This window comes from Triticum urartu, chromosome 2A (assembly GCF_056163025.1).
Source record: "Triticum urartu cultivar PI428250 chromosome 2A, HENAU_Tu73, whole genome shotgun sequence".
Lineage (NCBI taxonomy): Eukaryota > Viridiplantae > Streptophyta > Magnoliopsida > Poales > Poaceae > Triticum > Triticum urartu.
In genome coordinates this window covers 130717768-130732508 of record NC_141874.1, presented here as the reverse complement: position 1 = coordinate 130732508, position 14741 = coordinate 130717768, and positions in this window count along the sequence as shown.

The window sequence follows — 14741 nt, the reverse complement described above, 5'->3', positions numbered from 1 at the left end:
TGGCGCTAGAAAAGAGTATTGATGACCCACAAGTGTAGGGGATCTATCGTAGTCCTTTCGATAAGTAGGAGTGTCGAACCCAACGAGGAGCAGAAGGAAATGATAAGCAGTTTTCAGTAAGGTATTCTCTGCAAGCACTAAAATTATCGGTAACAGATAGTTTTGTGATAAGGTAATTTGTAACGGGTAACAAGTAAATAAAGTAAATAAGGTGCAGCAAGATGGCCCAATTCTTTTTGTAGCAAAGTACAAGCCTGGATAATTTCTTATATAGAGAAAAGTGCTCCCGAGGACACATGGGAATTATCGTCAAGCTAGTTTTCATCACGTTCATATGATTCACGTTCGGTACTTTCACAATTTGATATGTGGGTGGACCAGTGCTTGGGTGCTGTCCTTACTTGTACAAGCATCCCACTTATGATTAACTCCTATTGCAAGCATCCGCAACTACAACAAAAGTATTAAGGTAAACCTAACCATAGCATGAAACATATGGATCCAAATCAACCCCTTACGAAGCAACGCATAAACTAGGGTTTAAGCTTCTGTCACTCTAGCAACCCATCATCTACTTATTAATTCCAATGCCTCCCTCTAGGCCCAAACAATGGTGAAGTTTCATGTATTCGACGTTCACGTGACACCACTAGAGGGATAACAACATACATCTCATCAAAATATCGGACGAATACCGAATTCACATAACTACTAATAGCAAGACTTCTCCCATGTCCTCAGGAACAAACGTAACTACTCACAAAGCATATTCATATTCATAATCAGAGGGGTATTAATATGCCTAATGGATATGAACATATGATCTTCCACCAAGTAAACCAACTAGCATCAACTACAAGGAGTAATCAACACTACTAGTAACCCACCGGTACCAATCTGAGGTTTGGATACAAAGATTGGATACAAGAGATGAACTAGGGTTTGAGATGAGATGGTGCTGGTGAAGATGTTGATGGAGATTGACCCCCTCCCGATGACAGGATCATTGGTGATGACGATGGTGATGATTTCCCCCTCCCGAAGGGGAGTGTCCCTAACAGAACAGCTCCGCTGGAGCCCTAGATTGGTTCCGCCAAGGTTCCGCCTCGTGGCGGCGGAGTCTCGTCCCGAAAACGCTTATGATTTTTTCTCGAACGAAAGACCTCATATAGCATAAGATGGGCATCGGAGGGCCACCAGGGGGCCCACAAGGCAGGGGGCGTGCCCAGGGGGTAGGGCGAGCCCCCCACCCTCGTGGCTGGCGGGTGGCCCCCTCTGGTACTTCTTGCGCTCAATATTTTTTATATATTCTGGAAATAACTTTCGTGAAGTTTCATGACTTTTGGAGTTGTGCAAAATAGGTCTATAATATTTGCTCCTTTTCCAGCCCAGAATCCCAGCCTGCTGGTATTCTCCCTCTTCATGTAAACCTTGTAAAATAAGAGAGAATAGGCATAAGTATTGTGACATAATGTGTAATAATAGCCCATAATGCAATAAATATCGATATAAAAGCATGATGCAAAATGGACGTATCATGCGGCACCTCCACTTTATATAGGCGTCCGTTGCAGGCTCAACACTTGGGCTTCGCACGAACCCTAAAGCCCATAAGTCTACTCGGCCACAATCCGAATACAGCTCGGATCACATCCGACTAGTGTCCTCGGATCCGACCTCGTAGGTTCCTTCCCTTAAGCGTGCGACCCCTTAGGTTCAAGCTGGCTTGGTCGCAGTTCGGATCACCTCCGAACTGCACAGTTGGTAGCGCCTCTAGCAAGGCATGCCGAACACCAAACAGACTATGAAGCTGGTTAGGCGAACCTGTACATCACACTTCCATTCCTTTTGCCACACGATATATGTTGTTGGGCTCAAGGCGAGTCTATCATCCTTGTGTTAGCCTGACCTCTTTCTCGTTCCAGTGATGCCGACCACAAACCGGATTATCTCATAATCCTTGTCGCATGGCCATGCTTATCCTGGTCGGGTCACACGAGGGGCCTAGAGTATATCTCTCTTGATCAGAGGGGCAAATCCCATCTTGCTTGACCATGTCTCGTGGCATGGGTCTAGACAAGCCCGAAACCTACCTTTGTAACTACCCAGTCATGAAGTAGTATTTGGTTGGCCCAAAGCAAGTCTGTCACCATCCCGAGTACATGCGACAGCTCAGGTCTTAGGACATAGAACGTATGTTGTACTAGAGACTCACAGATGACATATCGCTGCGTCTCATAGTTGGGTCTGTCCGACTCGGACCTTATCTCAACTCAGATCTGACTACGTTGAATCCGACCAGATCCTTTCAAGTCCATATTATCCAGTTAGCATCCAATGCTTCATGGCTACTTAGACCAAGCCATCGACCATGTCATATGCTAGTCTAGTTGGCTGCGCGTTCACACAGCCCTTTCGACTAGGGACCTTTTAGGGCAGTCATCATACAATGCATAGTCCCACAAACAAGTCACGTACTTGCTGATACACATCATTGATAATGTCCAAGGACTATCTTTATTCATGATCACATAGGAAATATCATCATACATGATTGCCTCTAGGGCATATGTCCAATAGTCTCCCACTTGCACTAGAGTCAATCAAATAGACATCGAATGCACATAGCTCTAACGTGCCCTTCATGCTTGGGTTGTGGAAGAGGCTTAGTCAACGAATCCGCAACATTTGCATCCGTGTGAATTTTGCATAACTCTACATCACCACTCTTTACGATCTTTCATATCAGGTGATATTTCCGATCTATGTGTCTGACCTTGTGGTGATTCCTCAGCTCCTTGGCTTGTGCGATGGCACCAGAATTATCACAATAAAGGTCCAACGGTTTTACCGAGGCTGGGAAAATACCAAGATCATCCAGAAAGTTCCGGATCCAAACACCTTCCTTTGCAGCTTCACAAGCCGCAATGTATTCGGCTTCTGTAGTAGAATCGGCCACTGTATCTTGCTTGGAACTCATCCAGCTCACTGCTCCTCCGTTCATGACGTACACGAATCCGGACTGTGATCGACAATCATCTCTGTCGGTTTGGAAACTAGCATTGTGATACGTCTCCGTCGTATCTACTTTTCCAAACAATTTTGCCCTTGTTTTGGACTCTAACTTGTATGATTTGAATGGAACTAACCCGGACTGATGCTGTTTTCAGCAGAATTGCCATGGTGTTGTTTTATGTGCAGAAAACAAATATTCTCGGAATGACCTGAAACTCCACGGAACATCTTAGAAAAAATAATAAAAAATCCTCGCCAAAGATGAAGACTAGGGGGCCCACACCCTATTCACGAGGGTGGGGGCGTGCCCCCCCCTAGGGCGCGCCCCCTACCTCGTGGGCCCCCTGGATGCCCTCCGACGCCAACTCCAACTCTATATATTTGCTTTTGGAGAGAAAAAAATAAGAGAGAAGAAATCATCGCGTTTTACGATACAGAGCCGCCGCCAAGCCCTAAAACCTCTCGGGAGGGCTGATCTGGAGTCCGTTTGGGGCTCCAGAGAGGGGGATTCATCGCCGTCGTCATCTTCAACCATCATCCATCAGCAATTTCATGATTCTCACCGCCGTGCGTGAGTAATTCCATCGTAGGCTTGCTGGACGGTGATGGGTTGGATGAGATTTATCATGTAATCGAGTTAGTTTTGTTAGGGTTTGATCCCTAGTATCCATTATGTTCTGAGATTGATGTTGCTATGACTTTGCTATGCTTAATGCTTGTCACTAGGGCCCGAGTGCCATGATTTCAGATCTGAACCTATTATGTTTTCATGAATATATGTGAGTTCTTGATCCTATCTTGCAAGTCTATAGTCACCTACTATGTGTTATGATCCGGCAACACCAAAGTGACAATAATCGGGACCACTCCCGGTGATGACCATAGTCTGAGGAGTTCATGTATTCACTATGTGCTAATGCTTTGTTCCGGTTCTCTATTAAAAGGAGGCCTTAATATCCCTTAGTTTCCAATAGGACCCCGCTGCCACGGGAGGGTAGGACAAAAGATGTCATGCAAGTTCTTTTCCATAAGCACGCATGACTATATACGGAATACATGCCTACATTACATTGATGAATTGGAGCTAGTTCTGTGTCACCCTATGTTATGACTGTTACATGATGAACCGCATCCGGCATAATTATCCATCACTGATCCGGTGCCTACGAGTTTCCATATACTGGTTCTCGCTTATTTACTTTCCCACTGTTACTATTACAATCACTACAAAATACCAAAAACATTATTTTTGCTGTCTTTACTTTTGTTGCTGCTACCACCACTATCATATTACTTTGCTACTAAACACTTTGCTGCAGATACTAAGTTTCCAGGTGTGGTTGAATTGACAACTCAGCTGCTAATACTTGAGAATATTCTTTGGCTCCCCTTGTGTCGAATCAATAAATTTGGGTTGAATACTCTACCCTCGAAAGCTATTGCGATCCCCTATACTTGTGGGTTATCAAGACCAAATTCTGGCGCCGTTGCCGGGGAGCATAGCTATATTCTCTGAGTCACTTGGGATTTATATCTGCTGGACACCATGAAGAACTTGAGAGATCCAAAAACCAAGATCTATCCCTCAACTACGAGGGGAGGTAAGGAACTGCCATCTAGCTCTGCACTTGATTCACCTTCTGTTATGAGTAAGTTTGCGACACCTACACCTGCTTCTGCTATTCGTTCTGATATGTCGCATGTTATTGATGATGCCACTTCTGCTATGCATGATACCTATGATGAAACTGCTTCTATGCCTGATACTACTGTGCCCCTTGGTGAATTTCTTGATGAACAAATTGCTAGGGCTAGAGAAAAAGAAATTATTGAATCTGAATACGATGTTGATAGTGATGATGAAAATATGCCTGTTATTCCTGAGGGCTATCTTTTTGATATGGAATCTTCTGCCACTATTTTAGCTTGCAAAGATAGATATGAGCTTAAGAGGTTATTAGTTAAATGGAACAAAGAATCACTTAGAGATAAAATGAAACCCGACCCTGCTTTTGCTACTTCACCTATATGTGTTCCTGATAAGGACTATGAATTCTCTATCGATCCTGATATAATTACTTTGGTTGAATCTGATCCGTTTTATGGCTATGAATTTGAAACTGTTGTGGCACATCTTACTAAGTTAAATAATATAGCTGCCCTGTTCACTAATGATGAGAGATCGCGTTACTTCTATATACTCAAAATATTTCCGTTCTCATTAAAGGGTGATGCTAAGATATGGTTTAATTCTCTTGATCCTGGTTGTGTGCGTAGTCCCCGGGATATGATTTATTACTTCTCTGCTAAATATTTCCCTGCTCATAAGAAACAAGCTGCTTTGAGGGAAATATACAACTTCATGCAAATTAAAGAAGAGAGTCTCCCAAAAGCTTGGGGGAGGCTTCTCAAGTTACTTAATGCTTTGCCTGATCATCCTCTTAAGAAACCTGAAATACTTGATATCTTTTATAATGGACTAACCGATGCTTCCAGAGATTACCTGGATAGTTGTGTTGGTTCTCTTTTCAGGGAAAGAACACCGGATGAAGCTGAAATTCTATTGAATAATATGTTGACAAATGAAAATAATTGGGCACCTCCTGAGCCAGCCCCTGCTCCAATTACTGAGCCTATTCTTAAACCAACTCCGAAGAAGAGAGGTGTTCTATTCCTCAGTCCCGAAGATATTCAAGAGGCAAAGAAATCTATGAAAGAGAAAGGTATTAAAGCTGAAGACGTTAAGAATTTACCTCCTATTGAAGAAATACATGGTCTTAATATACCGCCTGATGAAGAAACATATGATCTCAATTCTTTATTTACTGAAGAACCTCCTGATCCCGATATCCCGACACAGGTAGTAAAGGTAAATTCTCTCTATAGATATGATAAAGCTGAAGTCCCTCCTACTAAAATTGCTAGTCAGTGCTTGGATGAGTTTGATAACTTTATGTTTAAGCAAGATGACTTCAATGCTTATTTTGGTAGACAATTAAAAGAAAATGCTTATATGATTAGACGCTTGGGTGATTATATGGCTAATATTAAAGGTGAACTTAAACTTGTTAGCAAACATGCTTCTATGGTTACCACTCAAGTAGAACAAGTACTTAAGGCTCAAAAAGAAGTGCTTGATGAAATGAATAGTAAGAAAAATGATTATGCTGTTAGAGTGGCTACTAGAACTGGTAGAATGACTCAGGAACCTTTGTATCCTGAAGGCCACCCTAAGAGAATTGAGCAAGATTCTCAAAGAAATAATATTGATGTTCCTAGTTCTTCTAAAAAGAAGAAGAAGAAAAATGATAGAACTGTGCAAACTTCTAGTGAACCTATTGCTGAACCACCTGATAATCCAAATGATATCTCTATGTCTGATGCAGAAACACAATCTGGTAATGAACATGAACCTAATGAAAATATTAATGATGATGTGCATGATGATGCTCAACCTAGTAATGATAATGATGTAGAAATTGAACCTGCTGTTGATCTTGATAACCCACAATCAAAGAATCAACATTATGATAAAAGAGACTTTGTTGCTAGGAAACATGGTAAAGAAAGGGAACCTTGGGTTCAGAAACCCATGCCTTTTCCTCCAAAACCATCCAAGAAAAAGGATGATGAGGATTTTGAGCGCTTTGTTGAAATGATTAGGCCTATCTTTTTGCGTATGCGATTAACTGATGTGCTCAAAACAAATCCTTATGCTAAATATATGAAGGATATCATTACTAATAAAAGAAAGATACCGGAAGCTGAAATTTCCACCATGCTTGATAATTATACTTTTAAGGGTGGAATACCAAAGAAGCTTGGAGACCCCGGAGTACCTACTATACCTTGCTCCATTAAAAGAAATTATATTAAAACTGCTTTATGTGATCTTGGAGCCGGTGTTAGTGTTATGCCTCTCTCTTTATATCGTAGACTTGATTTGAATAAGCTGACACCTACCGAAATATCTTTGCAAATGGCTGATAAATCAACTGCTATACCTGTCGGTATTTGTGAGGATGTGCCTGTTGTGGTTGCAAACGTTACTATTTTAACGGACTTTGTTATTCTTGATATTCCCAAGGATGATAGTATGTCTATTATTCTTGGAAGACCTTTTCTTAATACTGCAGGGGCTGTTATTGATTGCAATAAAGGCAATGTCACTTTTCATGTTAATGGTAATGAGCATACGGTACACTTTCCGAGGAAACAACCTCAAGTTCATAGTATCAACTCCATTGGAAAAACTCCATCGATTATAATTGGAGGTTTTGAATTTCCTCTTCCTACTGTCAAAAAGAAATGGGGATGTGCATATCCCCGTTGAGGTAACTTAGTGTTATTCGAAATTTCTCCGGTTTCATGATTATCGGAATGAGTTTGTTAACAAGACTTGATCAAACTTGTTAGTGGATTCTTTTTGATGAGCATGAGATGGATGAAACTAGAAGCACAACCTTCTGTACCCCACTTTTACTTTCTGTTATTTATATTAAAGAAAGTAAAAATAGTTTTTTTCTGTCTGTTTCCTGGCTTATCCGTGCAATATAAAAATATCCCAAAAATAAAAGTCCTTAGAATGCCATGCCAATTTAATATGATTTTTTCGGGAATATTTGAGGATTTACTGTGCAAAAATTACCGCGGGAGGAGCTGCCACCTGGCCACGAGGGTGGTGGGCGCGCCCCCTGCCTCGTGGGCCCACGGTGGCCCTCCTCCACTTATCCCAGCACCCATCTTCTTCCTCTGTCTCACACAAACCCGAAAAACCAACTCAAGCACGAGTTCTAGCCACTTTTGCTGTGATTTTCGATCTCCTTGCTCAAAGCACCTCTCGCAAAACTGCTTGGGGAGATTGTTACTTGGTATGTGACTCCTCCATTGGTCCAATTAGTTTTTTTTCTAGTGCTTTATTCTTTGCAAATTTGTGCTGCATAGGTGACCATGTTCTTGAGCTTGCATGTCAAATTTATATGGTTCCAAGTAGTTCTAATGCTTGATATAGGCTCTAGGCACTTGTAGGAGTAGTTGCTATCAACATTATTGAGTTTGGTTTACTTTTATTTTGAAGTTACTAAAAAATTCAAAAAAATTCAGAAAATGATGAGGAGATTATTGAGGGGCTCATCGAGCCAAAGCTCGAAAGAAAAGGCACCGAAGCCTAAGTATAATTTGCCGCGCACCGCGGAGATTCGGGCGTGTGAATGGCCTTCTGATGATTTCTTGAGAGCAGCCGGTATCTATGAAGATTTTCATGAATTGGCTCACAATGCAGGCCTCACTGCTTTCCTCCACGACCAATGCAATCAGTATATCTTACTCACAAATACCTTTGTGCAAAACTTTCATTTTCATTCTAGGAACTCACCACCTATGGTGGAGTTTCATTTATATGATGAGCATAAGGAGATGTCACATTATGATTTTTGACGGATTTGTTTAGTCCCTTTTGAGGGCAAGACAGAAGAACCACATCATGATGATGTGGTTGGGTTTATTGATACTATCACTGTAGGAGAAACTAGGAAGGTTTCCGATGCACGAATCACTAGCATACATTTTCCTGTTTTACGTTACTTTGCATTATTTGCTAGTCGTTGTTTAATTGGACGTGGAAACTATGGAAACCTTAGTATCCCGGATATAATTATTCTGCTCCACAGTTTATACAGTGATAACACTTTTAGTATGGGCGGTATTATTGCCAGACGGTTAAGTATGAACCGTACCAAAGGCCCCATCTTTGGAGGCATCTATGCTACACGCCTAGCCGTATATTTTAACATACTTATTAGGCATGCTGAGAAGGAAGAAAAGGTGCTGCCCCGTGTTTATCTAGATCATAAAAGTATGGTGGCACATGATTTTATTGTTAAGAATAGGGCAGGAGAGCTTAAATATCAATTGTTCTTTAACAAACATCATCCTGAGGCTATTATCATGCCTGCTCCTTCTTTGTTTGATTTGACTGTAGGCACGTACCTTGTTCCGTTGACGACTATTCACGCCTACCAGAACCCTACACCAGCCGAGGAGCCAGAACCGGAACCACAATTTGATCCTTCACGGCAGTCTAACTATCAGTGGGATCCGGAGATGATTGCCAGCCAGTGGCAATCGGAGCCTTCTTCTTCCTCATCACAGTACGACCCCAACAACTATTATTATGGATATCAGCCAGGCCAGTCGTGGACATAGACCAACTTAGGCCAAAAGCCTAAGCTTGGGGGAGTACGTATTTCTCACCGACATTACATTTATGTTCACACACACTCATTGCTAGATGTCGGTGCTCATACTTTTTCACTGTAATATCCATGCTAGTTTATTTTTTGTTTCCTGCTTTCTTCTCGTGTGTTTGTTAAACCTTAAAAAAACCAAAAAAAATTAGTAGTAGCTTATTTTTCTGTTGTAGTAGTAATAATTAAAAAGAAAACCCAAAAATATTTCCCGTTCTTCTTTTGCTTGTTGGGAGCTTTCCCGTGTAAATAGTTTTATTTCTTTTCTTTTATTTGGGGGTCAGTAGGAGAAGACCATAATTAAATTGTTGAAGTGGCTCTTATATGCATTATTGTTGATTTAACCAAGAGCCCATATTGCCTTGTCTTCTCCTATTTTTTGAATGCTCGCAGATTCCAGCTTAGTCCAATGCACGTACACTCTTATTATTATTCACACCGTTCGGTCATGCAAGTGAAAGGCAATTATGATGATATATGATGGACTGACTAAGATGAGAAAAGCTGGTATGAACTCGACCTCTTTTGTTTTTGTAAATATGATGAGTCCCTCGTTCTTGATTCAGCTTATTATGAATAAACATGTTTGCAATGACAATTAGAGATCGTAGTTGCGTGTGCCATGCTTGATTAGCTATGAGTTATAATGATTTACCTTGTGTGCCAACATGCTATTGAGATGGTTATGATGTGGTATGATGGGGTGGTATCCTCCTTTGAATAATTTAAGTGACTTGACTTGGCACATGTCCACGCATGTAGTTGAAACAAAATCAACATAGCCTTCACGATATTTATGTTCATGGTGAATTATATCCTACTCATGCTTGCATCCAATGTTTATTAATTTTAATGCATGTACATGGTTGTTGTTGCTCTCTAGTTGGTCGCTTCCCAGTCTTTTGCTAGCCTTCACTTGTACTAAGCGGGAATATTGCTTGTGCATCCAATCCCTTAAACCCCAAAGTTATTCCAGATGAGTCCACTATACCTTCCTATATGCGGTATCTACCTGCCGTTCCAAGTAAATTTGTATGTGCCAAACTCTAAACCTTCAAATAAACATTCTGTTTTGTATGCTCGAATAGCTCATGTATCAACCAATGTTGTCCTTATCTTCCGTGTTAGGCGGGTTATTCTCAAGAGGAGTGGACTCCGCTCCTCACTCACGAGAAAGTGGCTAGTCACCGGGATGCCCAGTCCCATGCTTTATGCAAACTAAATCAAAATAATTGCAAACAAAACTCCCCCTAGGACTCTTGTTAGTTGGAGGCACTCATTGTTTCGAGCAAGCCATGGATTGATGCTTGTTGGTGGAGGGGGAGTATAAACTTTACCATTCTGTTTGGGAACCGCCTATAATGTGTTTAGCATGGAAGATATCGCCATCTCTTAGTTGTTATGTTGACAATGAAAGTATACCGCTCAAAATACAATTTATCTCTATTTCAAAACCGAGCTCTGGCACCTCTACAAATCCCTGCTTCCCTCTACGAAGGGCCTATCCATTTACTTTTATGTTGAGTCATCACCCTCTTATTAAAAAGCACTAGCTGGAGAGCACAGCTGTCATTTGCATTCATCACTATTAATTTATATTGGGTGTGACTATGATTGGATCTCTTTTACCATGAATTACAATGTCTAGTCAGTCCTTGATCTTTAAAGGTGCTCTGCATTTATGTTTTGCGGTCTCAGAAAGGGCTAGCGAGATACCATCTTGTTATATCATATTATGATTGTTTTGAGAAAGTGTTGTCATCCGAGATTTATTATTATGGCTTGCTAGTTGATTATGCTATTGATATGAGTAATTGTGAGACCTGAGAATTATTGCAAATGTGGTTAGTTATGATCTATGTTGAAAACTTGAATGCTGGCTTGACATATTTACAACAACAAGAGCAAACAGAGTTTGTAAAAGTTTTTCTTTCTTTCTTTCAGTTCGTCAACTGAATTCCTTGAGGACAAGCAAGGGTTTAAGATTGGGGGAGTTGATACGTCTCCGTCATATCTACTTTTCCAAACACTTTTGCCCTTGTTTTGGACTCTAACTTGTATGATTTGAATGGAACTAACCCGGACTGACGTTGTTTTCAGCAGAATTGCCATGGTGTTGTTTTATGTGCAGAAAACAAATATTCTCGGAATGACCTGAAACTCCACAGAACATCTTAGAAAAAATAATAAAAAATCCTCGCCAAAGATGAAGACCAAGGGGCCCACACCCTGTTCACGAGGGTGGGGGGGCCCCTAGGGCGCACCCCCTACCTCGTGGGCCCCCTGGATGCCCTCCGACGCCAACTCCAACTCTATATATTTGCTTTCGGAGAGAAAAAAATAAGAGAGAGGAAATCATCGCGTTTTACGATACGGAGCCGCCGCCAAGCCCTAAAACCTCTCGGGAGGGCTGATCTGGAGTCCGTTCGGGGCTCCGGAGAGGGGGATTCATCGCCGTCGTCATCATCAACCATCCTCCATCACCAATTTCATGATGCTCACCGCCGTGCGTGAGTAATTCCATCGTAGGCTTGCTGGACGGTGATGGATTGGATGAGATTTATCATGTAATCGAGTTAGTTTTGTTAGGGTTTGATCCCTAGTATCCATTATGTTCTGAGATTGATGTTGCTATGACTTTGCTATGCTTAATGCTTGTCACTAGGGCTCGAGTGCCATGATTTCAGATCTAAACCTATTATGTTTTCATGAATATATGTGAGTTCTTGATCCTATCTTGCAAGTCTATAGTCACCTACTATGTGTTATGATCCGGCAACACCGAAGTGACAATAATCGGGACCACTCCCGGTGATGACCATAGTCTGAGGAGTTCATGTATTCACTATGTGCTAATGCTTTGTTCCGGTTCTCTATTAAAAGGAGGCCTTAATATCCCTTAGTTTCCAATAGGACCCCGCTGCCACGGGAGGGTAGGACAAAAGATGTCATGCAAGTTCTTTTCCATAAGCACGCATGCCTATATACGGAATACATGCCTACATTACATTGATGAATTGGAGCTAGTTCTGTGTCACCCTATGTTATGACTGTTACATGATGAACCGCATCTGGCATAATTATCCATCACTGATCCGGTGCCTACGAGTTTTCCATATACTAGTTCTCGCTTATTTACTTTCCCACTGCTACTATTACAATCACTACAAAATACCAAAGACATTATTTTTGCTGTCTTTACTTTTGTTGCTGCTACCACCACTATCATATTACTTTGCTACTAAACACTTTGCTGCAGATACTAAGTTTCCAGGTGTGGTTGAATTGACAACTCAGCTGCTAATACTTGAGAATATTCTTTGGTTCCCCTTGTGTCGAATCAATAAATTTGGGTTGAATACTCTACCCTCGAAAGCTGTTGCGATCCCCTATACTTGTGGGTTATCACATCAGCGTAACCCCTTACGACGAGCTCTTCCTCACCTCCATAAACAAGGAACATCTCTTTAGTCCTTTTCAGGTACTTCAAAATAGTCTTTTACCACTGTCCAGTGACTCTCACCTAGGTTGGCCTGGTATCTACTTGTTAGGCTTTTTGCAAAAGCAACATCGGGTCGCGTACATATCATGGCATACATGATGGATCCGATTGCCAAGGCATATGGAATCCTACTCATCCTACTTCGCTCATCAGATGTCGAAGGACTCTGAGTCTCGCTTAGCCTTATACCATGTGAGAGTGGCAAGAACCCTTTCTTTGCCTCACTCATGTTGAACCGCTTCAACACTTTATCTATGTACGTGCTCTGGCTTAAGCCGAGCAGCCTCCTTGATCTATCTCTATAGATCTTAATGCCTAAAATGTACATTGCCTCACCAAGGTCCTTCACCGAAAACTTGCCATTCAATGACTCCTTGACCGAGTTCAGCATCGAAATATCATTTCTGATCAATAGTATGTCATCCACATACAAGATCAAAAACACTATCGAGCTCCCAATTAACTTCTTGTATAAACAAGAGTCCTCTTCGCTTTTGATGAAGCCGAAACCAATGACGACCTCATCAAAACGAATGTTCCAGCTCCGAGATGCTTGCCTCAACCCATAAATGGATCTCTTGAGCTTGCATACCTTACTAGTGCTAGTCTGATCGACAAAACCCTCGGGTTGTATCATATACACGTCCTTGGTTAAATTTCCGTGAAGGAAAGCCGTCTTGACATCCATATGCCACATCTCGTAATCGAAATATGCAGCTATAACTAGTACAATCCTCACCGACTTTAGCATCGCTACCGACGAGTAAGTCTCGTCGTAGTCAATTCCTTGAACTTGTCCATAACCCTTAGCAACAAGCCAAGCTTTGTGGATCTGAACATTTCCATCCACATCGGTTTTTTTTCTTAAAGACCCATTTGCAACCAGTGGTTGTTACGCCAGGCGGTGGATCAACCAAGTCCCAGACTTGATTCTAATCCATGGACTTTAACTCGGATCTCATGGCCTCCAGCCATGCCTCGGAATCCGGGCTCACCATCGCTTCCACATACGTGGCCGGCTCGTCACTATCTAGCAACAATACATCACGCACTCTGCACAATCTTTCCGACCTTCGTGGTTCTGGTGCCGCTTCCACTACGGGTTCCCTGACTGACTTTGGTATGATCTCATCACCCGCCGAGCTGTCCCCGAGTGGTACTCGAATTTCTTCGAGTCGGACCGTCCTCCCACTAGCCTCCCGACTAAGAAACTCTTTCTCAAGGAAAACCCCGTTCCGAGCAACAAACACTTTGTTCTCTTCCCGGTTGTAGAAGCTATATCCCAAGGTTTCCCTCGGATATCCCACGAATATGCATTTGTCTGACTTGGGTGTAAGCTTGTCTGACATAAGTCGCTTGACAAATGCTTCACAACCCCAAATCTTTAGAAAAGACAAACTGGGAGCCTTCCCAGTCCACATCTCATGTGGTGTCTTATCTACGGATTTTGATGGTACCCTGTTAAGTGTGGAAGTTGCAGTTTCTAGAGCGTATCCCCAGAATGACAAGGGTAAATCCGATTTGCTCATCATAGATCGAACCATGTCCAACAAGGTACGATTCCTCCGTTCTGATACACCATTTCTCTGTGGTGTACCGGAGGTGTGAGCTGAGGTACTATGCCTCTGCTTTTCAAATGATCATCAAACTCCTGGCTCATGTACTCACCTCCACGATCAGATCGTAGAAGTTTTATAGTCTTGCCGAGCTGATTCTCAACCTCGTTTTGAAACTCTTTGAACTTTTCAAAAGTCTCTGACTTGTGCCTCATCAAATAGATATATCCATATCTACTCAAGTCGTTGGTAAAAGTCACGAAGTACTGATAGCCACCTTTGGCAGTTGTGCTCATTGGTCCACACACATCACTATGTATCAATTCCAATAGCTCGGATGCCCTCTCACAACTCTTTGCGAAAGGAGACTTAGTCATCTTGCCGAGCAAGCATGATTCGCATGTCTCAAACGACCCAAAGTCG